Source organism: Doryrhamphus excisus, linkage group LG7 (assembly GCF_037039965.1).
Source record: "Doryrhamphus excisus strain RoL-2023G ecotype Guam linkage group LG7, RoL_Dexc_Guam_v1.1, whole genome shotgun sequence".
NCBI classification, from domain to species: domain Eukaryota; kingdom Metazoa; phylum Chordata; class Actinopteri; order Syngnathiformes; family Syngnathidae; genus Doryrhamphus; species Doryrhamphus excisus.
Window position 1 is genome coordinate 8,683,168 of NC_136363.1, and position 25,135 is coordinate 8,708,302.

The following is a 25,135-nucleotide window of genomic DNA, read 5'->3' on the forward strand; positions in this document are numbered from 1 at the left end:
GGGGGTGTGTTAAGGAGAGAAGGCTAAGTAATCAAAATGTGTTAGCAATAGCTTCATGAGTGAATTTAGCCATTGTGATATCGCCATGAGATAGTAATTGGGTAAGTTAATGTGTTTTTTTTTTTTCCCTCCTTACTACCTTGACTCCAGTATGATGACAAATCTAACAGTTCCACTCAATTGCAATGGTCATATTAAAGTCCTCTGATACATTAACGATTCAGCTTATGCTGAATCAGCAGTTTTTTTTTGTTCGATAGCTCTTCATGTCAAGCTATTCAGTCTAGTACATATATTAATATAATGACACTGCTATATCATACACACCAGTCACCAGTATGTAATGAGATCCAATTGCCGTTAGTGTACCTAATGTCCGTGCATTAGTCATGGAAGTAGCATTTACAGCACCCCCTGTTGGATGTTACTGTAAATACATAAAAAGGTGCAAAAGGGATACATGAAAAGGGGATAAACAATAGCTGTTTTGCGATAGACTGCAGTTAATTATGAGTCAAACATATTTAAGAAGTGATATGTAGTATTTTGGTTAGGTATTCAAGAGCCAAATTGGAGGCTGAGTACGACAAATTAATACATGTTGGCAGGCCTGCACTAATATTCATAGTATCCCCCCCCCCCCCCCACACACACACAGACACACACAACACAGCATTATATTAACATAAGAGTGAAAAAAAAAGCTCTCCTCCCATTCCATGTGGAATTTATCTGTGGGAAGTTTAGAGGAAACTTTGTTAAGACGACTATTTCATGTCTAGACAGCTCTAATAATTTTAAAACTTTATGTAAAAACTTGTAAACACAAATAAGGAATCCTTTACAGAAATTCACTTATCACTGTCCGGTGTGGCACCAATTATCCGCGATAAACGAGGGATTACTGTAGTGCAAACAGACAGTGTCATATGGTCAATAAAATGTTTGCATTGACCATTGGACAACAAATGTAATTGAAAGTCCCAAACAACTAATTAAGAAAAGTAAAGAGTTCCACTTCAGAGCACGTCTACACCTCAAGAGTTGGTTATCGAACCATGTAGCCACTTTCCTTTGTGAGAATGACACATTGCAGTTTTCTGGAGAAAAAAAAAGAACATGTGGGGGGCGGGGGGCGATGGAAGTTTCACGGCCCAGTGGCTTCATAGTCGTGTGAGTCAGCTCCTCTTGAATGGAGTACTGCACTGTAAAAATCATTGTGTTGTTGGAAAACTTATTTCCCTTTGTAGACAATCCTGCTCCTTCTTATTTAAGTACACTTCTACAATGACATTTAATGATCTAAGTAACTTTCCCCACACCAAAGGTTTCTAACGGTCCTGTTTAATTATGCCCTTCCAGCTCTTTTAATTTCATTTTGATAAAAGGCACGCTTGATCAGCCTGTGCCTAAATAGCTCTTTAAGGAGAGCAGCTTTATTGCCATTTCACGCCCCTTACAAGGAGCACCGCTGCTTCAGAGCATCTCAAAAGCCATCAGTCAGCATTTTTTGTGTGTTTGGTTTCACACAAGAGAGCTGTGAAACTATAAAATAAATACCAGCTCACTTTTTTTTCTTTTTTTTTAGTGATATAGTGCATGGCTGAGAGATTGAAGGGAAGTGGACAATCCACTTTTGTGAAGGGCAAAGTGTAGTTTGGATTTCACTTCCCATAAAATGAGAAAAGCATTTTATTAAGCTAAATGGGAGAGACGGATCTCTTCTTTGAGCCAGACGAGATGTACGCTTCCTGAGCTCAATGAAATTACAAGTGCACAGCGCTTTTCTCACGTTCTTTGTGACCACCATCTTTACGGTTTTATGCCATGGAGGCTGACTGCTAATACAACCGTCACATTACACCAGTGTTGCTTTAACCTTTTCAGGTGAAGGACTACTTAAATGGTGGCATCTACTTTTTAAGTGGAATGGACTGGATTGTCTCCGTCTGGTCTCTCTGAGTTTATCTCCAAGGCCTCTAACACGTAATGTCCCTCTGGTGTACTTGTTCCTGATCCTGTTAATCCTGGTCACTCCCAATGAGAACCTCAGCATCCTCATCTCTGCTACCTGCAGTTCTGCTTCCTGTCTTTTCTTCAGTGGCACTGTTGACCCCAAGTACTTAAAATTCTCCACCTTGTGTATCTCTTCTCCCTGGAACCTCACTCTTCCACTTGGGTCCCTCTCATCCACAGACATATACAGAGTATACATATGTGTCACACATGTTATTGTTTTTTTCCATTGTTATAGATAGATATACAGATAGATAGATAGATAGATAGACAGATAGACAGATAGACAGATAGATAGATAGATAGACAGATAGACAGATAGACAGATAGATAGCACAGCTATGTTTATAGAACTATATCCATTCACACAGAGCTGCGAAAACGCCTGAAGTTGTCTTTTCCATACCATAGTGTACCTAATGCATGAAAGAATAAGTTATAATAAGTAGAATAAGTAAGTCTAGACCTGTCAATGGTTGAAATACTTATACAGGAATACAGTATATAGAGATAAAGAAGCTTCCTAGCGTGTTTTTTCCTGCATTTGTCCTTGACTTATCAAGCGAGGCTGACTGATTCCAGGCAATCATTGGCCTGTATTGATCACATTGACTGGATGCTAACCTCGCTTACAATCTCTGACCTCTGAAGGAGTTCAGTCTCAGTCTCTCTACAAACGTGTCTTTGCCAAGACAACGCTTGAGGAAAATCCATCATATGATATCTATGTTTACATAAAGCTATTGCAATTCTTGACGGCGTTCCGTTAAAACCAACTCTGCTAATCGTACCATTTGTTTCGTCTCTTATACTTCACACTTACAGTCCAGTTTGGACTCTCAGATCAGATGATCAGCTGTTCGCAGGGGTACCAAACTTTAAGGGGCTGCTCCCAAAATGTGGAATGATCTCCCCATATAAATCTCTCCTCTTTAAATTTGCTACAGTCAATGAAAACAGACATTTCCAAAGGACATAATGTTTGGTAATTCCAAAAATATGTTCCTTTCAGATTCGAAGCGCCCTACTGATATTGCATTACAACTAGAAGTTCAGATCAGAGGAAGGGGTCTTGAGCAACTGAGCAGTTGAGCAAATGTAAAAGCAAAAAAACTTCTGCAAATGTGAAGTCATGGCAACAGAGCAAAGTCAACAAACACTGTGTGACGACAAGATGAAAGTCATGGCTTTGTTAAAGGTTGCCGCCTGCCACGTCGCCCACTGAGCAAGTCAACTCCCTTTTCATTAGAATGCAAATATCCCAAAATGAGCTAGACTTCCTCTGATCAAGGCCTAGAATGGAAACAAAACTAGCACATTAAGGAGAAGCATGCACAAGACGGGTGTATTAGATTGCTGAAAGGTGTGACCATGAGGGAAAAAGCAAGATGGAGTGGCATCATGAGACGGTCCAACTGCTAGTGAAGGAAGAAATTTGCAGGATCTTGGTATAACTCATCATTACAGGCAATAAAACCAATAGAGGTCCATCAGCAGTAAAATATATCCGACAGGAAGATTAAGTTCATTTTCCTGTGTGCCTCTCTCACACTCTCTCAATCCTGCTGTTCAGCAAGCATTTGGCCGTGTTTCAATATTTTTTTTGAAAAGGAAAGGTTCATCAGTCATAATAGACACCTTGAAGTAATTGTTTGATGAGCTGAGAATGTCTTACAGGGCTACAAGTATTTATGAAACTATGTAAAGTTACCCAGGGATGAGTTCATTTCCTGCTTTTGATCAGTCTGTTTGATATAATTTGCATTACACCTGTAGATTCCATCACCTCGCCGTTCAATCATCACCCTATCCTGGTTATAATAAACAACTATATATTGAATAAAATATATAAAAAATATTGAACGTCAAGTTATATATAGTATTCTGGTCATTAGGTGTCTGTAATGTTACATTGAGTACATTTTTGGAAACAATAAATGTGAAAAAATTAATTTGTCAGCTCAGTAGCATGCAATGATGTAAATAAAAAATAATATGAGTGTAAAGGTGACTATAGGGGAGTTATTTCATGTCTACAGGGCTCTAATAATGGTAAAAATTGTATTTAGATAGTAATAAACAGGTTTTGTTGTGCTATAACTTCAAAAATATTAAATTTATTAACACTGAATCCTACACTGTGGAAATTCACTTATCGTGGTCTATAATAACCAGAAAGAGAAAAGATTTTAGCAATTTCTCAAGCAGATGACGCTGATACACAGGCAGCAGTGCAAAATATTTTTTGTAGCAAATAAGTAATTAGATAAATGAAATAAATAAGGACAAGGGTGTCAAATGTCATCACAACAATTCCACCTGCAAAATAAAGTGACGAGGGGGACTGGTGTACATCTCATAGAGTAACAAATGCAAACAAATTGCTGCAGCGGAGCGCCTCGTGCCACACGGGTTCCCCTCATGAAACTTTAAGCAGACATAAATGATTAAATTTGCAGCAAGTTGTTTGCCCTTACATAAATGCATAGCTTTGTCAGCCAAATGCTGCACCACTGAAAACTAATGTCAAACTGCCAGATTGTTTTATTTGTCATTCTTCCCATGCGCTTGACACTCCCTACACCACAGCGATGTGGTGTGGTGATGCGATTTATTCGAAGGTTTTAATTGTGAAAGTCGGACTGCAGCCAATCTTTGGGATATGCTTGTTGTGACAGATAGATATCATCAAAATTTCAACTTAAGTCTCAACTTTGAGGTCAGGATGAGTGATTTTCTGTCAGAGCTTTTTTAATAGTGAGAGGAAAAAAGGTGAGTCGTTTCTCTTTGGGGACATGTGAGAGAAGGAGGAGGGATGGACTGATGGCGTGGGATGAGAAAGGTGGAGGACAGCATCTTATGAGGTTATTAGGTTTTAATCAATATGTTATATGGCGAGAAGATGATTGGAAAACAAAGCTAATCTGGGAAGCAATACGTCTCTCATTCATCTCCTGGGCTGTCTGTCTCACTGGTGGATCTGCTTTTAGTGTTATTGCGGCTTCCCTTCACATTTGGTTCTTGTGCAAATCCACCCTTGAAAAAAAAGAGCAAATAAATAACACTCCGAGAGGTTGAAATGCAGAAATGTAGAAGTAATTAAACCTCACGGGGGTCAAATTAATGGCCAGCTTCATTATAACAATCGCAGCATGTTTATGAGCATACACGTAATGCATTTTCCCCTTAGAGATACAAGGTGGATGTATCAAACAGATGCCGGAGATGTGTAACATTTAGGTGACATTTACTTTAAGTATTAAGGGAACACTTGGGCATACTCTAAAAGAAAACAATGAAAGCTAGTCAAAGTGGGTCAGGTGGATGCAATTTAAATTTAGTGGGTGGGTGGATGTGTGAGCCATTGACCGGAGCTGCTAACCTGGCACAGATTTTTTAAATTCAAAATCATTTTCGACTTTTGGCCACATTTGTGAGGACCCTTCCTCAACTCTTGCATGGCAATCAGATTTACACAACTGTTTAGACTGCAGTAGCATCAGATATAGAAAGAATCAGAAAGAATTGCAAAAACGTCAAAAACGTATGAATATAAGAAACCGAGCACATATCCAATAAGAACACATAATGAACTTGTTTGACATAGCAGGTGGAATCAAATCTACTGACAGAGGCAAAACGTGCATACGTACGTAAGTCCAAAAGTATCTCAAGATTGTAGATTTCATGAAATATGCACACAATTCCCTGCCAAATAACTATACTATACAAATTCATGTAAAAAGTAACCCCCTTTAAATACCTTAAAACTGCATTTTATTTGTTTTTTTTACATTTTGTACGTCACCCTGTATCTTTCCCTGGTCTGTGTTTTCCACTAACAATACAGGTAATGGGAATTCACCGATGTTGTGAATAAAGCCTTCGTAAAAAACATCCAAAAACCGCCAACAGTGAATTCCCGTGCTATGACCTGCATATTAACCAAAATTTAGTCAACTTTGTTCTTACAGGAGCTCAGACCGAGGATCTACTTATCACCACCACGTCATGTCGGTCCTGACTCTCTCACCCCCCCCATCTGCACGCTCTCTTCTTCTAAAACCTGGAGCCCATCCTCTGTATATGCAGGCTCAAAAAGATAAGGTTCTGGATCCTCATTTCTCGCATAAAGGTTGCACATTTTGGATTTTTTTTTTCCTAAGGGGTTTTATAGATGGAATAGCACTACCTGCATTGTTAGTGAAAACCTGCCAGCATGTTTGGGATTGTGGATGATGGGCAAAATTTCCCCCTAAAAGTGTAGTTTTCCTTTAAAGACAAGCAGGAGATAATTATTTTTGTCACCCCTGTTCATACTGATGCCTCCAAGTACTCACTGCATATATTAATGCAAGTTCAAATGCCAACAAAGGGTTGTGATTTAAATTCTCTCTCTCACACACACACACATGCACACATGTGCATACATTGGAGGGGAAAGAGTCAGTCATGCATAAACACAGCGGGTACAAGGATTGAATGTGAATAAGCCTGCAGATCATACTTTTATGTTCATGACATGATACATGACATTTGAAGAAGGGGATTTATTCATGTTTAATGTAGGCTCCTCCCTCCTAGAATCATGGCTCACTTTAAGTTACGCAAGTAACGTGTTGATTTCGTTGGAGGGCGTCGTAGGGAAATGCGGCGTCAATTCGTTGAAAAGATATTTGTATTTTTGCTGCATGTCTTCCATCAACATATTAGTGCCACACACAGATGTGCACGTGACATGGCTTTTTGCTTGCCTGCCTGCCTGCACAGCCACCACACAAGCCTCTGGTCTTTGTACATGGTAAAGGAGTTGAAGAGATGGATGCTGCAACGGAGCATGACTAAATATTTCAGCAGAGCAGATGGCTGGGACTTTTTCCCATACTTGTGGCAAATGGGAAAATATCTACAATAGATTCTGAGCTCATTTTAGGACAACATCACTGAACCGCCACTTAAAAGTGCGATGAGAACACTTTGTATCATTTGAGTCGGGATCTTTCCTTTGGGGATCTGCCTTTCATTGCAGATGGGCCAATCATGGATTTAGATGATGGTCACAATGAGTGGTTTGAAGCTGTCATTTGTTTTGTGCTCTGGTTTGTAAAAAATGAACAAATTGGCCATGAAAATAATTCTGGCCTACATCCTTTGAAAACGTCGATGGGAGTCTTGTCGGACCACATTGAGTGATGAGAGCGGCGAGACCTCAATGGGCTTGCTTTGAAGGAACAGTTAATTAGTTTTCTCTTGGCATGATGAGTGAAGATGTAAAAGATCTAACCGTTGGCACAATCACTGACGTAGAGAACAGTAATGTCGATTATGTTGAGCAATATTTATTTATTTTTTTATACCTATTTGTAATTTTGCCCGAGTTATTTACTGTATTTTCTAAATAAGAGTAATATATTTAGTTACAACGCTGGACCAGAGCCCAGAATGAAAGTAGTAAAGACTATATAGCAGTTCTGCCGCCCCTCAATGAAGTGAAACTTAAGTGTGTGTAAAAGCGAGTTAAGCTTCTGTGATTGGGATCAATGCATCTATTGTTATCTGTGAGTTGTGCAACTCTAGTTGTGCTATGTGAGTGTGTGTATTGTGAAGGACTTGTTGCTGAATAAATACATGAAAGATCTCTGCAATACAGTAGGCATCGTTTTCTATTTCAAGACCATTATTGGATTAAATCAAATGTCATATTTCCTCAAATACCCGGATAATGATATTTCACGTATTAAATGAAATGTGCTCCTTTACTGTGACTAAACGCAATAAACATTGTCCATTCAGGGCGGTAAGATGAAAACATAATGAAAAAAGGGAAATTACTTTTGTGTCACCTATCTGTAATTGCTATTCATAAAAAGACGGCTGCTTCCACCGTGCGCAGCAAACACATCGCCCTTGTGTATCAGACTCTCTTGTTCAACACCAGCCACTCACTCTCTTGTGCATGCACACATTCACAAGCCATCACCCCCGAATGATGGAGCATTCTGTGTTTGGATGAGACCCAACTCAGTCTGAGACGCATCAGAAGCACACGAAGCGCATAATTGGTGCTGCATCCATTTTTCCAGAAACTGTGAATATCCATGCGCATTCTACCTGCATACCTTGCTTGGACATTAGGAGTGTAAAATAGCTGTAACATTATCTAATATTGCATACAGATTTGTGTACAGTGTGAGTTCATTGGTCATACATACTAAATGTATATAAATATTAATGTAACCCAATGTAAATAATAGTATAAATAGAAAACATGTTGATATGTAATATAGGAGCCCAACACCGATATTTCATAATCAACATTTTAAAGCGCATCCGGAGGTAAATTAAGCTACTGGATGCTGATCCACGCATCTTTATGACTGCAGATGATAAGTAGAGCATTTCAATATTGGATTTTAAAGCTTTGTATTAAATTGTATTACTTTTTTATATTTGACTTTTCACATAAAATATCATTTGGTGACTAAAAAGCATCCCGAGCTTTAATGTGGAACCAAATGACATGTGATGACTCAGTGTGTAGAAGAACAAAGAAAAAAAAAATTCAAATTGTTTTTATTTCTCCATGAACTCAACTTCGGAATTAATGATTTAGTTTAATCATTGTGGTAAAGCATTCATAATGCAGTGACTCAGCAGGGTGAAAGTGAATAATAAAAAAGACTTTGAAGATGACTGCGCATATTCGCCTCTTGTTTCGTTTTATGTGTTTCTGTAATTCAACAGCGTGGTGTCCCGCCCATTTTAACCCACTTGCATCGCACCAAAGAAGTGATGAGTCAGCACTGGGAGAATGAAGCGACAGAGTGTGCATTATCATAAAGTGCATTATCATTAGTGTAATACAGCAAGCATGATCCATTTATGTTTAAATTATGAGCCTCGCTGAGGCTTCTTCATAAGCCTAATATGATACAGAGATAAGAAATTGATGGGATTGTTGGCATGGTCAACTGATGACTGCACATCCAATGGAAAAGCTTTCTAATGATATTATACAATAAGTGCGTCTGCTCGTTAAAAATGAGGTGTTTACTATATTATATGGTAAATGATACACATTGAGACAGATTTATCAATGAACAACCAAGAGCAGCACCACAAATGATGTTTAATAGGCTGAGTTAATGTGATAACTGTGTTTAATGTATCAAGCAGTGAGTTATTGGGCCCTGCGGTACACCTGCATTGGGGCGGATGCAGCTAAGCATAAAGCATCATTCATTTGCCTTCATCAAACATAGCAAATGAGTTAATACCGTGTTGGGGATCATTATTTTTAAGGAAAAGGGTTAGGCCAGGTGGATATTTTATGCATCCCGAGGGAATTTCTGGCATCTTTTAACATGTTTTAACTCACACAATGGACCTCATTCATCAATAAGTTTGTTCCTCCAGGAAGTAGAAGAAAAGTTGCATTCATTAAGAGTTGTAGAATTGTTAGCATCGGAAACAGAAAAAAAGGTAAAGCCTCTCATTTGATTTTTATGAGGACATGAGACGTTAGGAATTAAAATGCTTTAATGCTTTGCATGGCTGGCCTGTTTTTAGGGCTTTTAAGACAAATCTCTTTCTTATGACAGCATGGAGTGCGCGTGTATGTGTGGTCTAAATAAACAGGAAAAACAAACCACTCAAGTGTGTGCAAACATGCTTGGAAAAACATTGGTGAAGGGCGCAAAAAAGCATAAGAAGAACTGGAGAGTGGCCCAAGGACTGTTGGCAAAGCTACACAGTATTCCGTCCAAACATATGACTATTGATCCAGTGGGATTAACCACTGTGACAACACATTGACACATTGCTTTTACTGTCCATGCAAGCTAATAGCTATGTGCCACACATCTTGATGGATCCAACCTCCAAGAAAGAGTATGCATTCTGTCTTTCCCCCACATCAGCCTCTACAAACCCTGCTTAGGAAGCCAACACATGGGAAGGTTGCATCTGCCATAACAGGAAATCATTAACATTAGATGCACCATAGACTTGGTTTCACGCCAAAGTGACCTTGCTTGCTAGTAAATGTTGTACATATAAATTCATAGCAGCAAACATGCGTGGAGTATGAACACATTGCAAAGCAGTAGCTTTATTTGACCGAGCGTCAGTCACCTGTGGAGAATGAACCACTTTGCAGGCGATTGCGCCCGAACACGTGTACCCCACTTTAACTCTGATCACATCAGAGATAACGCTTCGAAGACGACACCGCAAAAGGGTGAACGGGTCACAGATTGCTTCAGGAGACCGAAGAAGAATCCACCACGGAGCAGCATTGCTTAACTACTCGAGTAGAGATTGATGACATAACAAGAAAATGAAATTTGTAGTGATTTTTGTAAGGCTGTAAAAGGCTTCGTATAAATTAAAGCAAAATGCTTGGACAGCAGTTCCATCGTGGGAACAAAGGGGGATGTTGAATGGAGTGGACAAAGGGGTCACAATGTCAGTCATGGATGGAGGGGTCGCACTGGGAGTACATCATTCCAATGCCAGAGGATATAAACTCAACACAATCACAATCCATTTTACAAGCTAGTGATAATTATTAAAAAATAAAAAATAAATAACAAGAGGACCTCAGAACCTGCGTTTTCATGAGAGGGGTGAGTAAAAAAAGAAATGAAAGATATGCTCTCATACCTTGTGGAGGTGTCCTCGTGTCCATGGCAGAAATCCTTACTTTCACATCCCCACTTACTCTACTCCATTGTCTTTCAAGGCCTGCACAAGACACAACTGGATGTCGATTTTGCAGCATAACCAAGACCAGTCTACGCTCACAGGCAGCTCATGCTTTGCATATGCCACTTGTGACATGCACACATCATCAAACCCATTTACTTACCTGTTGTGTCACCTGTGAGCCCTAATTATGGATTATAAAATAACATATTAGCATCTACAGTGGGAGGGATTTGCTCCCCTGCTGATTTGCTCACAAACACAGCAGCCATGCATTATTAACCAGTGCCGGTACTACTTTACAACATTTTTGCAGAATAGCCAAACTTCCTGAAACAGTGATGCTGATGTGTGTGCAGATATTTAGCGATGTTGTATTGAAGAAACACGAGGCAATAACAGAACCAAATAAAGCGAAGCGGTGCACTCGGGTGTCAATCCGCATCTTACATAGATCAAACTAATAAGTCCAGATGGAGTCATTTGAGAATATTTACTGAACAAATGCTGTCAAAAGTTCTCACTGTCTGACTGATGTAGAGGTAGCCTTTACAAGGTTGGCATAACAGCTTGAAAATACATTTAATTTGTTGTGGAGCATATGGAGACAAGGGAAACACACTGTGATGCTTTTTTTTGACCAGTTTGGATTTATGCTTGAGCAAAGACACATTTGGAGCATAAATACTACAGAATGAAAGAAAAGCGGTTGCATAACCCAGCATATTTTCCATTTAAAACAGCATGTATTTTTGTTTGAAAAGTTGGGAGACCATGGAAATGTATCTTCTCTCACAACAAGTCATGGTTATGGTTGTATTTGTGTTAAGAAGGTTTAACAAGTTGCATTAAGGAACATCACGTTTACACTTGAGTTCTGACAAGTGTTACCATTTTAAGTTGATGTTGGGCGGAAAAACTGTAAAAAAGAAGCCCGGGGGCTAGAAGTAAAAACTTTGTGACAACTTTCAATGCAGCAGACAAAGAGAAGAGCCACATTTTCCTCTGGGTGCTATAATCTGCGAGGGGTTTCTCCATGTGGCTTGTTAAAATAGCCTCGTGTACTGTAAACAGCCTGTTAGAGGAAGAGATAATGAAGTAATCCATACTCATTGCTCAGCCATCACCCTTAGTGTGCACTTGCCGCCATGCTGCATTTAGCTGGAAGCGTGTCAGAGAGCATATGTGGAGGAAGGAAGCCATGGAAGGAATTAGACCAAGGGGTCGTCATAGGATACGAGGATTTTGACCGCAGGGCACTACAAGGGACAGGAATGCCGGTAAGGTGTCATTAGGACTGCTGGGGTAAAATGTAATTGCAGCAGAAAGATAATCTGAACAGTTATTGATTCCCCATTATTGATGTGGAGGAGAACATTTTCTCCGTTCCGCTCTGCTGGCTGGCTAACAGGGAAGATGGAACAACATAACGGTTCGGATGAACAATAAGAGTGGGTTATGGCCAGAAAGGTAGGTGAGGAGGCGTAATGTTGCCATAAAGTATCACCCTGACCGGCTGTCCGGGAAAACAGGTAAATAAGATAAGCAGCACATGCAATCACTAAGGTTGCTGATTTAAGGCTATTTGCTTTGCCCGCCTATTTATTTTCCATGATGGAGCAATAGAAATAAGACGGTAAGGGCGAGGTGGCTTGCAGGCCTGATACAACATGAAACACAGCAGCACAAGTCGCGGCTAAACCCAAAGCCAATCCCCTGATATGAGAATGCTTTAAGTTTTATGATCCCTTCGACCAAAGCCAATATAATTGCCCTACAAGGGCACTCTGTCTTTCAGCTGCGGGGTGCGAAATGAGATGCTTAAAGGGAAGGGGTGGACTCTGTGGTGGCAGGGGTGGGCTGATGGAGTGGCTACTTGGGAGGCAAAGGGGGCATATAAAGACAAGAGTTACACATCATTTGCAGGTTTTTTAATGCATACATAAGCCTCTCCTAATGGAAACACTCCCAGTGTAATAAGCCATGATGTGGGCAGTGACCTTAAACATGTTTGGTTTGATATCAATTATGCTTAGGCTGTTAGCATACGGAATATCATATTACATACGGAATATGTGCATATAAGACAACTCTGAATATAATGTTTCCTAAATATTTTAAAGATAAATCAGATATAAACTGAATATATATTCTAAATTTCAATATTAGGGAAATAACAGGCGACAGATTGCAATAAAAAGGGATATCATATTTCTTATCTGCTCAACAGTTGCTTGATGACTCTGCTCACCATTATCTTCAAATTAGCATCATAAAGCCTCATCTGTCGTTGGCTAACTTGCCCAGTCCTTGAACTATATTATTTGAGTAGTTTGCTGCCGTGGCGGAGTTTCGAGTGTGAGCGACAGGCAGAAAAGTTGACAAGTTTCACGTCTCAAAAGTGACCCATCTAGAAAACACTTATATTTGGGTCTATTTTATTTTAAATGGTGTGCTTTATATATCACTATATTGACAGTTACTATGGTACACATAATGTCATTGGATGGTCATATCACCTTGTACTTCGGTACGAGGTACACTATTAAAAACAAAACAAAACAAAAAAAACCTTAAACTGTATTATGGAAAGCAGGAGGTGAACAAATGTAACAGTTACTGATTGTAAAAGTACCAGATGGAGGGGTAGGATTTAATAAGCTTTGCTTCTTCCTACTCCTTTTGAACTGATTATTTGATGCACTCAATTGTAATGTGATGCATGTTCAAATGAAATAAAACCATTACCATTTTACTTTAAGTGCTTTTTATGTACTTGTGTGGAAGCTAACCAGTCGTCTAGGTCAGTTATTTTTAACTCTTTGCCAAGGGAAAAAAATACGGACTCAAAGTCCGTGAATGCACCTCGCATTCTGCCACAAGGTGTGTACCGTGTTTATGGCCAACTATGTCAGGAACATTGAGTGGGGGCTTTAATGCGCCGTCAGTCCAACATTCAGCTGCAGATATCTGCTCGAGAAGATTTTCAACACTACAAACAGTACATTTAAATATAAAATATTTGAGAAGTTTTGAGTTCAAAAAGGTCGGGTCACATCTTGTAAGTTGAAGGTCCAAATGAGTTGAGAACCACTTGTCGAGATCGAGGTGATGGTCAACTACAAAAGAAGTCCAGTTGACTCAATTCTACCTCATCTGATCATTTGCGTTCACTTTCCTTGGTTTATATCAAGGGATGTTTGTAAACATTGAGCATTTCCACCCACTTCACATGGTTCATGGTTCAAACTGCACCAAGATTGACATTTTTTGGCCACGACTGTGCTGCTTGAACCTGAATGAAGACATGCTAACAGCTAACATATAATCACACAAAGGTTTATTTTATCCAAAGCCTTAGTGGAATCTCCACCGTAATGAAGAGTACATCTTGAAGGTCACGTACGTAAGTAATGTACGTGTAAGCTTGCAGCAGTGATGTGTGTCACCTCCATGTTGTTGCATGACAGTAGCATGATTAGCTCCTGTCACAGGACACATAAATTATCCCCACCCTGACGTCTCAATCTCTGCTCACGACTGCTGAAATGCAAAATGTGTCACCAGGGCCACAAGTGATATACATCGACATTATGTATGAAATAACCATCGTTAGGACGTCCGGTGAGGCTTTATCTCGTTTCTTGACTCTCGTGCCGCGAGACATGAGCGCCACCGCCGCAAGGTTACCCCCGGGAGGTCAGAGTTTATGTTTTGATCTGTGTTCAGCCTCTAGAGGTCAATCGGTTTTAGCAATTACTCCATTACACCCTTTGGCACGCTTATCACTTGGCAGGAAATTGGAGTGTCTCTCATCTATCCATCATCTTGTGTTCTTTGCAGGTCCCGAGCTTGTTGCAGCCACGTTTGTCTGCCTTGCTGCTTAGGGCTGGCATGTGAGGTACGTATAAAAAATTCATGCAGCGGTAGAGCGGCTGAGACAGACAGGAGTGAGAGAAGCACGCTGGAGCAACATCTAGGAGAGTGACGTCAAGATGGTTCTCATGTCAGTTATGGAGTCGGGGAAGAATCAAGCTTGGAGTAATTGTGTTGGAAACATGAAAGACAGAGATTTCGAATCAGCCGCAGAGGTGAATGCGGTGGCAGCTCCTGAAAGCCTTAATGGCTGGTGGGCATTTGTCTTTTAAAAGGTTAATTACATCTAATCTGTGTGGAAGAAGCGCTGTCACAGAAAGAGACATTAATAAGGCATGGCAAGGTAAGGGAGCAGTCAGGGGCTTAAAGTATAGGCAGGGGGCTGCCATCCACACAAACAGGACTTGGTAAAAAAAGATTAATCAATCACGAGAGCGCCACAATGGAGGGACAATGAAGGAAATAGAAAGAGCTGGTGATGAAGCGGTGAGCTGAACAGAGTTAAAGCAACAATATGTGGTAAATTTACCTTCAAATAACATTTTTTAGCACATATAAGAACATCAGCCTGACATTTATTGTCATGGCAACTGTCTCGACTATTGGTGGACCAGCCTGGACACCTTTTGCACGGTTGCATTTTAAGACCTGATAATGTAATGCGAATGTGTCAAAAAGTCGATTTAAGATTTAGCTGACTAGTTTTTTCGATGTGTTTTAGCCTCTAGTAGAAGTCCAGGGGCGGCTGCTGGTCTTTGAAAGACGGGAAGCCCATTTGGGTCTGACATACGTTTGATGATTTTGAGTCTGCTGGCACTGGGCAGCTGCGGTTCATTGAGGGAAACATAAATTCTAACATCGTCGAGTTTGGTTTATTTCAGACACGCAGCAAGACTACATTGGAGTACATTTTAGATTTAGCGTTTCACAATTAGACATGTCCATAAAGGGGTAGGAGAAGCACAGTTAGTTACACGGTTAGTTAATCCTACCCCCTTTCCATGTCACAACAATCACTAATACATTTGTCCACTTCCTGTATTCACTATACACAATCCCTCACTCTGTTATTGTCACAATCTGAAGCAGAAGTGCCTTGTTATGTGATGAAATATTGTCCAGACCTGATCCCAATTATTACACCAATTCTCAAGTTATGTCATAATAAAACAATACAAAAAAAAACTATTACTATATTTAACTCAAATTAACAAAAAAACTTCAATGTTAGCAGTGTAAAAATAGGCTTAATTCAGAGAGTATCTTAAGTTATGATCTCAATGGAGTTTCTCCATGTCTTTGAAACGTCAAACTCAATTCTGTGCGCCTTTACTGAAAAGCAAGGCATCTGATAAAGACGTAGACCCCATCCTTTGGGCTATAATATTACCAAGAAGTGAAAGAAAGACTAGAAGCCAAGAAAAAAAGCACAACTAATAAAAGCAACACAAAAGCAGGCTGCATGAGGGAATTGGTATGTTCACCAAATGCATGCAACTTGAACATATTGCAAAATTAACACCAGACAAACACAGCAAGACCTGGTTATGTCAGTGTCACTGAGTCAAGTCTTACATCAAAGGCAACAAGATCTGAGTCATCTGTTCCACAGCAAGGCTTTGTTTTAACGCGAGTTAAACAGTGGAAGCGATGGGGAACGATGCAAACAGCGGGGAGACTGCTCTCTGCGGAGACACTAATCTTCCTGATGGTATTATCATCCACACATCAGCCTCCATATACGGGAGGCACAGGCACAAGCGTAGGACGTGCCGCTCGCCGTGACAGCTGGGGTCTTTATGCTTGGAAAGGGAGGAGCAGCTCATTACTGGCGATGTTTTGCACCCTTTTGATGGGTAAATAGTAAAAAGAGAAGAAAAAAGTAGTTATCAAAAGGCAGCTTTGACAGCCATCGCATTGCCGACTGCTTAATCTGGATACGCATGAATGAGAAAAAGGATCATATCATCAGCACACTGTCATATCTTTTTTTCATAAAGAGAACTTGCCTCTCATTTCAATCACTCATTTGTATATCAATGGGCAGATGTCAGAGGGCCTCCTTTGAAGTGGCAGTTGGAGATTAGGATTATAATTACTCTCTTGCTGTGAGGAGGTGAACACAGTTGCAGGTTCAGAAGACAGGATACTTCCTTGTCCTTCCAACTTCTTTCTTTGCCACCCACTTCAGCAGTTGAGCAGAGAAATCAGTGGGTGTGAAAGTCAACCACATCTGACTACATTTGGTTGCAATCCCGCTGCCTTCAAAATGTCATGGTGCAGAATTCCATTGTATCTATCCTCAGATGGCGAGCCACACTCTGGAAGCTTGATTGCTCATCAGTCCATCTCCTGAACTTTAACATGGCCTGTAATTTGGAGTTGAGGTTCTTTACGAGGAGTGAGAGGAAGAGCCGTCTTAAACCACTTTTAGGATATCATCTCAAGACACATGATTAGCGAAATTATACTTGGATTTACAGTGGTACCTAGGTTTTTGTTAAAATGATCGTGGAAGATAAGTCTCAGTTTTCTTACCCTATCTCAGTTATAGTACGGCCAAACAGTGCACTTCACAAACTAGTCTGTTATGCGGAATCGAGTACCCATACAAAGCATCTACACATTGGTGACTCAGTTTATGTGAAGAATGGATAATGGTTCTTTTAGAATTGGGACACTCTAGAGCAGGGGTGCTGATTGCGTCGATTCCGATCGACTGGTCGATCACGAAGGTAATGTGGGTTGATCACATGGAGTTAATAAACGACAGATGTCAGCGAGTGTCCATACAAAGCATTGGTGATTTGGTTTCTCTGAAGAATGGATAGTGATTCTTTTAGAGTTGGGACACCAGAAGTGTCGATTATGTCGATCCCAATCGACTGGTCGATCCCAATCGACTGGTCGATCCCAATCGACTGGTCGATCCCAATCGACTGGTCGATCCCAATCGACTGGTCGATCCCAATCGACTGGTCGATCCCAATCGACTGGTCGATCCCAATCGACTGGTCGATCCCAATCGACTGGTCGATCCCAATCGACTGGTCGATCCCAATCGACTGGTAGTCAGTGTATGGCGTGCATAGTCAGTGTATGGCGTGCATAGCAGTATAAATGTACTATAAATGTACTAACTACCTGGACACAATTTGGATACTGTGAGGTATGCTCAATTGTGTTAGCAGTATACATGTGGATATTACCACCTACTGTACAGGACAAATGCTCTTGTTGTGGTTGTAGATTGAAGTGGAGGGGAAATTCACTGCAGCATACCGAAAGGTGTTTTGCATTCTACCCTTCTTATGAAGACAAATAAGGTAACCAAAATAGAAACACACTTCAGCGGTTCTACACCACAGCTAACTACAGTCACACATAATGTTAAATCAATGCTTCCCTGACAAATAGATTGCACAAGTGTACCAAATGAAGTGACCAGTGAGTTTGAAAGCAATCTTGTGAATGTGTCTGTCTTTTTTTTTTTGGCAATAGTGCTTAGGTCAAATCAGTTCTGATCTTCTGTACTTTGTTCTTGGCTTATTGACAGAGACCCCATTTGCCGAGATGCAAATCAGTAGCATTGTCAGCGCTCCGAATTCAGAATGGCTCTTCTTCCATGAATTTCCTTCACAGAGGAAGTGATCCCATTGGATAAGTATGACTAATGTCACACACAAAAATATCACAGTATGTCAGTTAAAGTTTCAGTGTGACCAATGTCATGAAACAATTGTTCACAAAACATCACATTATAGCAAAACACAAAAACTTGCTTTTGAAAAGTGAAAAAAAAAAACGTTTTACACATGAGAATGTTCCACCTGTCCTTCAATATGTTGTTTGTGAAACAGAATGCTTACAAATTCTAGCAACCTACTAAATCAATCAACATTCAAGGCCCTCGAAAAATTCAATACGCTCAAAAAACAGAATAAATGCAATACTTGTTATTGCTCCCACCTTTCATGAACTCGATGATCTAAAACTTTTTCTCTGTAAACAAAAGGAAATATTCTTCAACAATCTGCCTTATTCAGCTCTTGTCCTTTGCAGAGAGAATCCATCTACCTCACAGGCGTGCTTAGGCTGGCCACAATAAAAGGTCACTCCACAATGTGCCACTTTATTGTATGTTTTGCGAGTGTTGCAGGAGTGATCATAATAACTAAATAATCTAGAAGTCCTTCACCCGTTGTGGAAGTGGTAAGTTGTTGGCACCATTTTGGTAATGGTAATGGTAATGGTTTTTATTTCATTTGAACATGCATCAGATTACAATTGAGTGCATCCCATAATCAGTTCACAGTTCCACATGTCCAAAAGGAGTAGGAAGAAGCTTATTAAATTCTACCCCTCCATCTGGTACTTTTACAATCAGTAACTGTTACATTTGTTCACTTCCTGCTTTCCATAATACAGTTTAAGGTTTTTTTTTTTTTTAATAATGCACCTCGTACCGACGTACAAGGTGATATGACCATACAATGACATAATGGGTACCATAGTAAGTGTCAATATAGTGACCAGTGATTTTAAACCATTTCTTGTGATTATTGTGGCTAAATAAAGAATAATAGGAGTGTAAACATAACTGTAGGGGTGTTATTTAATGTCTATAGGGCTCTAATAATGGTATAGATGAAAATATTTCATTGACTCATAATGGTTGGTTTTGGAATGACAGTTCCTGTCAATATCCAGCAAATTTGCACAGCCATTGAAGAAGAGTGGAGCGACATTCACAGTCCGCAATCAACATCTTGATCAACTCTATGTGAATATGTTGCATTGCATGAGGGGTAAAGCTGATTTGTGGCAAAATAATATAATTTTCAGTGCAACTTTCCCAATGAACAACAAGAGATGCCATCATGCCCATTATCTCCTGTTGTACATTGTGCTGAGAATTCTGAGTAAATGCACACCGTTTCCACTGTGTAACTAAGACTGATATGTATTGTATCAATTCCAATATTAATACAACTCAGTCAAAGTCAAAGATATCTGATGAAAGCAAATGTTCAAGATGGATGACGATGACATAAAATAGCAGCTTCTCAATTATTTCCCCTCTTTGCAAGAGTTGTGACATGACTTAAAACACTTTGCTTCACAAACGTGGCACAAATCAGCCATCTTCAAAGCCCAGTCAAAAGGTTTTAATGGAACTGTGATTTGGGATTTGTACAGGCTTCCAGCGTTGTTTGAGACACCGATGCATGTCAAGGGAGAAGAGCTCTCTTTGAATTTGGGCTGTTGAAAGATAACCTGTAGGGGAAATAGCGGGTTGAGTCCCCTCATATTTTATTTCTTTCCTTTAAGCACACATATTGCACAAGTCACATCATCAGCTTGTCTGTTTCAGAGCCTGTCAAAGCAAACAATGATAGGACGGGTGCAAAGTAAGCATCTATTGTGCAAATAGACAACTTTTGGAGCCAAACTTTAACAACTTTTGAAAGGAAATAGTGCCCTACAGGTACTCCTCTCCATGGAGCCACCCTGAAGTAAAAAGCGACATTTGGGAAAAAGTACATTTTAGTCTGAATTTTATGACAAAAAGAGAAACAAGTCAAAATAAAATCAAAACATGACAAGACAAAGTCGTTATTTTGCACAAGAATACACTCCTTTTGAAACTTTTAAGTGCGGAACTTGCATTTGGCACTGTTGGTTCTTAAAGAGATTCTAAGTAGAGCGTTTCCAAGCCAAAATTTGGGGGTAATTGTGGATTCAATATCATTTTCTGTCAGGTCAGCACACTGTCATGATCTCTTGATGGCAAAGGCAAAAAAGCTTTCTCTCTTTTAACGTGGTCGGACTTTTGAGCTGAATAAGCAAGGCCTCGTGGCATGCCATTGGACGAAGTAAGACTTTTTCAAAGATCCTGAGGGTTATGGCTCAAAAAATTCAGATGGCTTCCACCATTACTGGCATGACAAAGAGATCCCAACTGAGATATTATCCATCATGTGGGGTTTAGGGTGGAGGACGATCCGGGTGCTTTTTCTTTCAACGGAACAATGGAGCTTCAGGTTGTGCAGGGGTGTCAAATGGCAGTTGGCGATGTCACAGGGGGGCAACCCTCGTGACTAAAAGTCCTTGTCTGTGTGGTAATGACTGGCTTTTTCACAAAGTTCACCATGCCTACCTGACAAAGGACTTATTCTGTTGGACCATTGTGCTTGTACCCCTGATCTAAGTCCACCTGAGAACATTTGGGGATGGACGTCAGTTCCAGACAGGTTTTGTATGAACAGTCAAAGAATTTAAATGCAAGAGTCGTTTTTGGTTATATCATCCAAACATCCACCGGTATTCAGCTTCTTTTGCAGAGGGCACTTTGAGGCCAGCATGTCCACCAGCATTAAGGTATTCTGGGAGTGAAAGCAATAGCGACAGCAAGGTTAAAAGACCAAAAAGAAGGTGGCAAATATCCAGTCATCTCGGCGACACTTTGTAATCCCTGGCTGTACTGCAAATTCTTTGACTGTACGTGGTAAATATTGGATGTCAGTGAAATACATGAATGCCTGTAAACGTTGACTAAGTGAAAGGACACAAATCTTTTGAGAAATGTAACTACTGAAAAACTGCAGGCTTTCATATTTTGAGGCTGTCATTTTTTATTAGACTCAGACTGTCTCACGCTTATGGAAAGATGACATAAAACACCATATAATTACCGTTTATAAGAATTGAGATATTTTATTTGTGAATAATTGCCTATGTGACAGTTGATGATAAAGCAGTCACATTACTTCTTTGAGCAAGTTGGGTGACCCTCTCCCTATTTGACCCTACAGCATTGCTGCACGCTGCCCCACTTGGCTCCCATTGCAAAGCAATTACGCCGCACAAGCGCCCAGTGTCAGCCTGGAATCACTGTAGCTAAAGAGGGCCTGTGGGTCACATATTAAACGGCGAGCAAATGAATGGTAATGAACAGAGGCGTGTGATTATGTGTGAATAATGCCGAAATTCGCCAGTCGATTGACCTGTCATGATGACGTGGCATTTGAGTGTGATTATTTTTCTCGAAGCAGTGCAAAGGCAAAGCTATTAACAAAGATGTAGTAAATTCTTGGAATTTAAATTACTTTGTCAATCTCGGGCCTTATTGATGTACACTTTTGTCTAATGAAATAATCAATGTGCACCAAAAGGCGGTCTTTGGTAGATAAATCATAGCTTTGTTTTTTTACGTGACACTATGGGCTTTTCATCACACTGAAAAGATTTCGGCTGCGTGTTAAATTTGCCACAAGGTAACAACTGTCATCTATTTTTCTTTCTATTTGCAGCTTCTTGTACCTTGTGAAAAAAGGTGAGGGTAGGAACGCACAGTAGATGGACCGGTAAATTGAGAACTTTGCCTTTCGGCTCAGCTCCTTCTTCACCACAATGGGCCGATGCAGAATCCGCATCACTGAAGACGCCGCACCAATCTGCCTGTCCATCTTGCGTTCTTCACTCATGAACAGGAGCCCTGGGGTACTTTAACTTCTCCGCTTGGGGCAGCATCTCAACCCGGAGATGGTACCCTTTTCCAGGAGGGGCTGACTCTCATCCCAGCCACTTCACTCTCAACCGTGAAGCGATTTGTACTATACAATCATAGTATATGTATTGTGTATTTATAGCAGTTTTGGGGAAGCTAACAATCAAATAATGTAAAAATAATAGTCAATGTTGCAGTCAATCATTGAACTACAAATAATTATGACCAAATGATAATCATAGTAATAAAGTGGGGGAAAAAATGGATAAATAGTACAGCAGTTTTTGGGAAGTTGACGAGTTATGCGTTAATATAAAGGGTCTGAAATTCCACTTATGCTGTACTTTTAATCATACGTGACTTTATACTGTATGACTCATACGGGTCCTAATAAGCCAATGTGCCGCATGTAAAAATCCCCTTTAAAGCCATTAAAGATGACTTACAAGTTGGATGTACAAGCCAAAACACAAAATGCAGTGCTAAATCCACCCCCCCCCCCAAAAAAAAAAAAATCAAAGACATTTCCCCAACCTAATGTCATAATCCCTTCTAGTTCATCAGAGCTGCGGAATCTCCACCGTGACGGCTCAGCTCGCTTACCCCATGCCGGGAACGCTCAACCATCCAGCCTCATCAACCGTATTTATCGGAGTGATCTCCTTTAAAGTCAGCTCCCCCGCATGCAGTCGCCCTACTTAAAGCCATGTCGTGTTAACACCCGTCCGCCCGGCCATCCTTCCGTCCGTCGCCCCCCTCCCTCCCACCCATCATTCATTCAGCCACATCACTGTGCTTATTCTCCCATTACGCAGCACCAAGCATCAACTCTGGCCTCGTTGGGATTAATGGAAGCGGATACTTTGTCAAAATGAATGAACATCTCCATTTTATAAACTTCATGGTCATTACATAACTCTTGATTATCAACCAGCAGCACTATGAAATGAGGTTAAATGAGGTTTGCATGTGCAATCAGCCTGATTTCGAGAGAATGCGTTGGCTGTTGGCTCACCTCAGCATCTGACTGAGCTACACATGTTGGAGAAATAATAAAAAGGAAGATAAAGCAATCCAAAGTGTTATTTGGAGGGATGTTTCAGTTTCATTCCTCTTCCCAAACATAATCAGACCTCCGGCTTGTAAAATCCGAAAAAGGTTACCCAATGTCAAGGTCAAAAGCTTGAGAAGGAGGCTTGGATAATCTCATTTTCAACAGCGATAACCCCAGGACGAAACCAAATTGCACACAGGCCACGATGTAATAAAAAAGCAATTCAATGCAATAATCAGTAAAAGCAATTTTCTAAATTGTGATGCGATAATGACAAGGATCGCAGAACCCCTGTCTGTGTGTATGACTCAAGGTGAATAGGAAAACCACCGCCGTTCTTCATGCAGCAGTGAAATATGAGACATTTTATATAAATGAACTCCACTGCATCATCATTTACATTTGAACAATTTAAAAGAGTAACACCCGTCCAATCAAAAGACAGATTTGTAGCACTATAAAACTACTTTGCAGGCCGTTAGGGTAAGTTTGCGTGCCTACAGTAAATACAGGAACTTCACTGAACATTGTACAAAAAAGTTCCAAAATATGCAGAAAGCCACAAGCACATTAAATCGACAAAACCCCGTATTATGAGCGTTTGAATATTCCATAAATGCACCAATTATCGCCTTCTATAACAAAGAAAACCCCCCACACAATTACGGATGGAAGCTTGGTAATTGACTATCTATCTTCTTCCTCGTATCCTCATGAGCCCAGCTAATTGTCAACAGAGATTCCTCAACATTTCCAAAGGCTGTGATTATTGATCACAAGAATAAGTGAGGTAACAAATGACTATGAGTTATATTGATTTTGAACAAGCAGCAGTGAAGCAAAAATAACCATTTGTTCAAATAGTTCAAATTAAACATGCATGTTGGAGTTGAAATCAAAACACAACTGAAGGCACATGATGGAGGTTATGTAGGCAGGAAACCTTTTATACAATATTCTAAATGCTGTATAACTTTATTCATTCAATCGGAGTCCACAGCCTCATGACCAGACAGACACTACGCTACAATTCACGTCTAAAGTGCGGACTTGACCCCATATGAGTCTTTCATCTAGCATAAATTGGTCAAGCAAAACCAGCCTTATGGGCAATAAGATTTGCCATAGTTAGGTTTTTGAATTATACACTTCTGATGTACCTTTGAAGTAGGGGCTTCTATATGATGTCATACCAAAAATAGCTTATGATTACCCATACTTTGCTGTAACATCAGCAAATCAAGCGCTCCTTAGCCTGTCTTTGCTTCAACAAACATGGCCTCCATCGTCTCGCTCTTTCAGGGAAAGACATTTTGCCAAATCTGCAATGATGGAAGAAATCATTGCGCTTCAACACATCAAACCTTATCAGCCACCTGAAACATCAGCATCACAACAAAGCTTGTACCTATTAATGCAGCATTTGACAAGTGCAAACAGTTTGCCAGAGATGACATGAAGGCTAAAAGCAATCTATCATTTCATCATGAAGATGATGCCACTGGATGACCAGCCCTTTGCCATCGTTGATAACGACTTTTGTCGGCTGTTAAACCCTCTCCTAGGAGCCACGGTTACTACTTCGGAGCCACTGCCATTTAATGAAACATCTACAGTTTGTCAAATCCAACTTAGTTTGAATCGTTCTTACCTCCATGTGTGTTAAAACGGAATTCCCTAAGTTATGGGACTGTTCATTACGATCCACCCATCCATTTTATTTACTGCTTATCCTCATTAGGGTTGCAGGGGTATGCTAGAGCAGGGGTCGGCAACCTTTCCTATCAAAAGAGCCATTTTACCTCCTCGCTCACTAAAAGAAAATACACTGGAGCCGCAAAACAATTCATAAACAATATCTTATAAACTTTCAAAAGCAAAAAAGGGGTATCAAAGTACTTCAGAGGAGAAAAAGCGGAGTTCATTGAGTACTCTTGCTAGTATCGGATCTTGCTAATATAGAATATAAATGT

The 25,135-nt window shown here is 40.2% G+C and overlaps 1 long non-coding RNA gene across 1 annotated transcript in view; it reads right to left on the reverse strand.

Annotated features, from left to right (window-relative positions):
* LOC144899478 (uncharacterized) overlaps window positions 1–10,743 on the reverse strand; it is a 39,035-nt gene extending 28,292 nt beyond the window's left edge. Inside the window, exon 1 of the long non-coding RNA XR_013627604.1 lies at window positions 10,681–10,743. This is a non-coding gene — a long non-coding RNA (uncharacterized LOC144899478). The remainder of the gene's footprint in view (window positions 1–10,680) is intronic.
* Window positions 10,744–25,135: the final 14,392 nt, after the last annotated feature.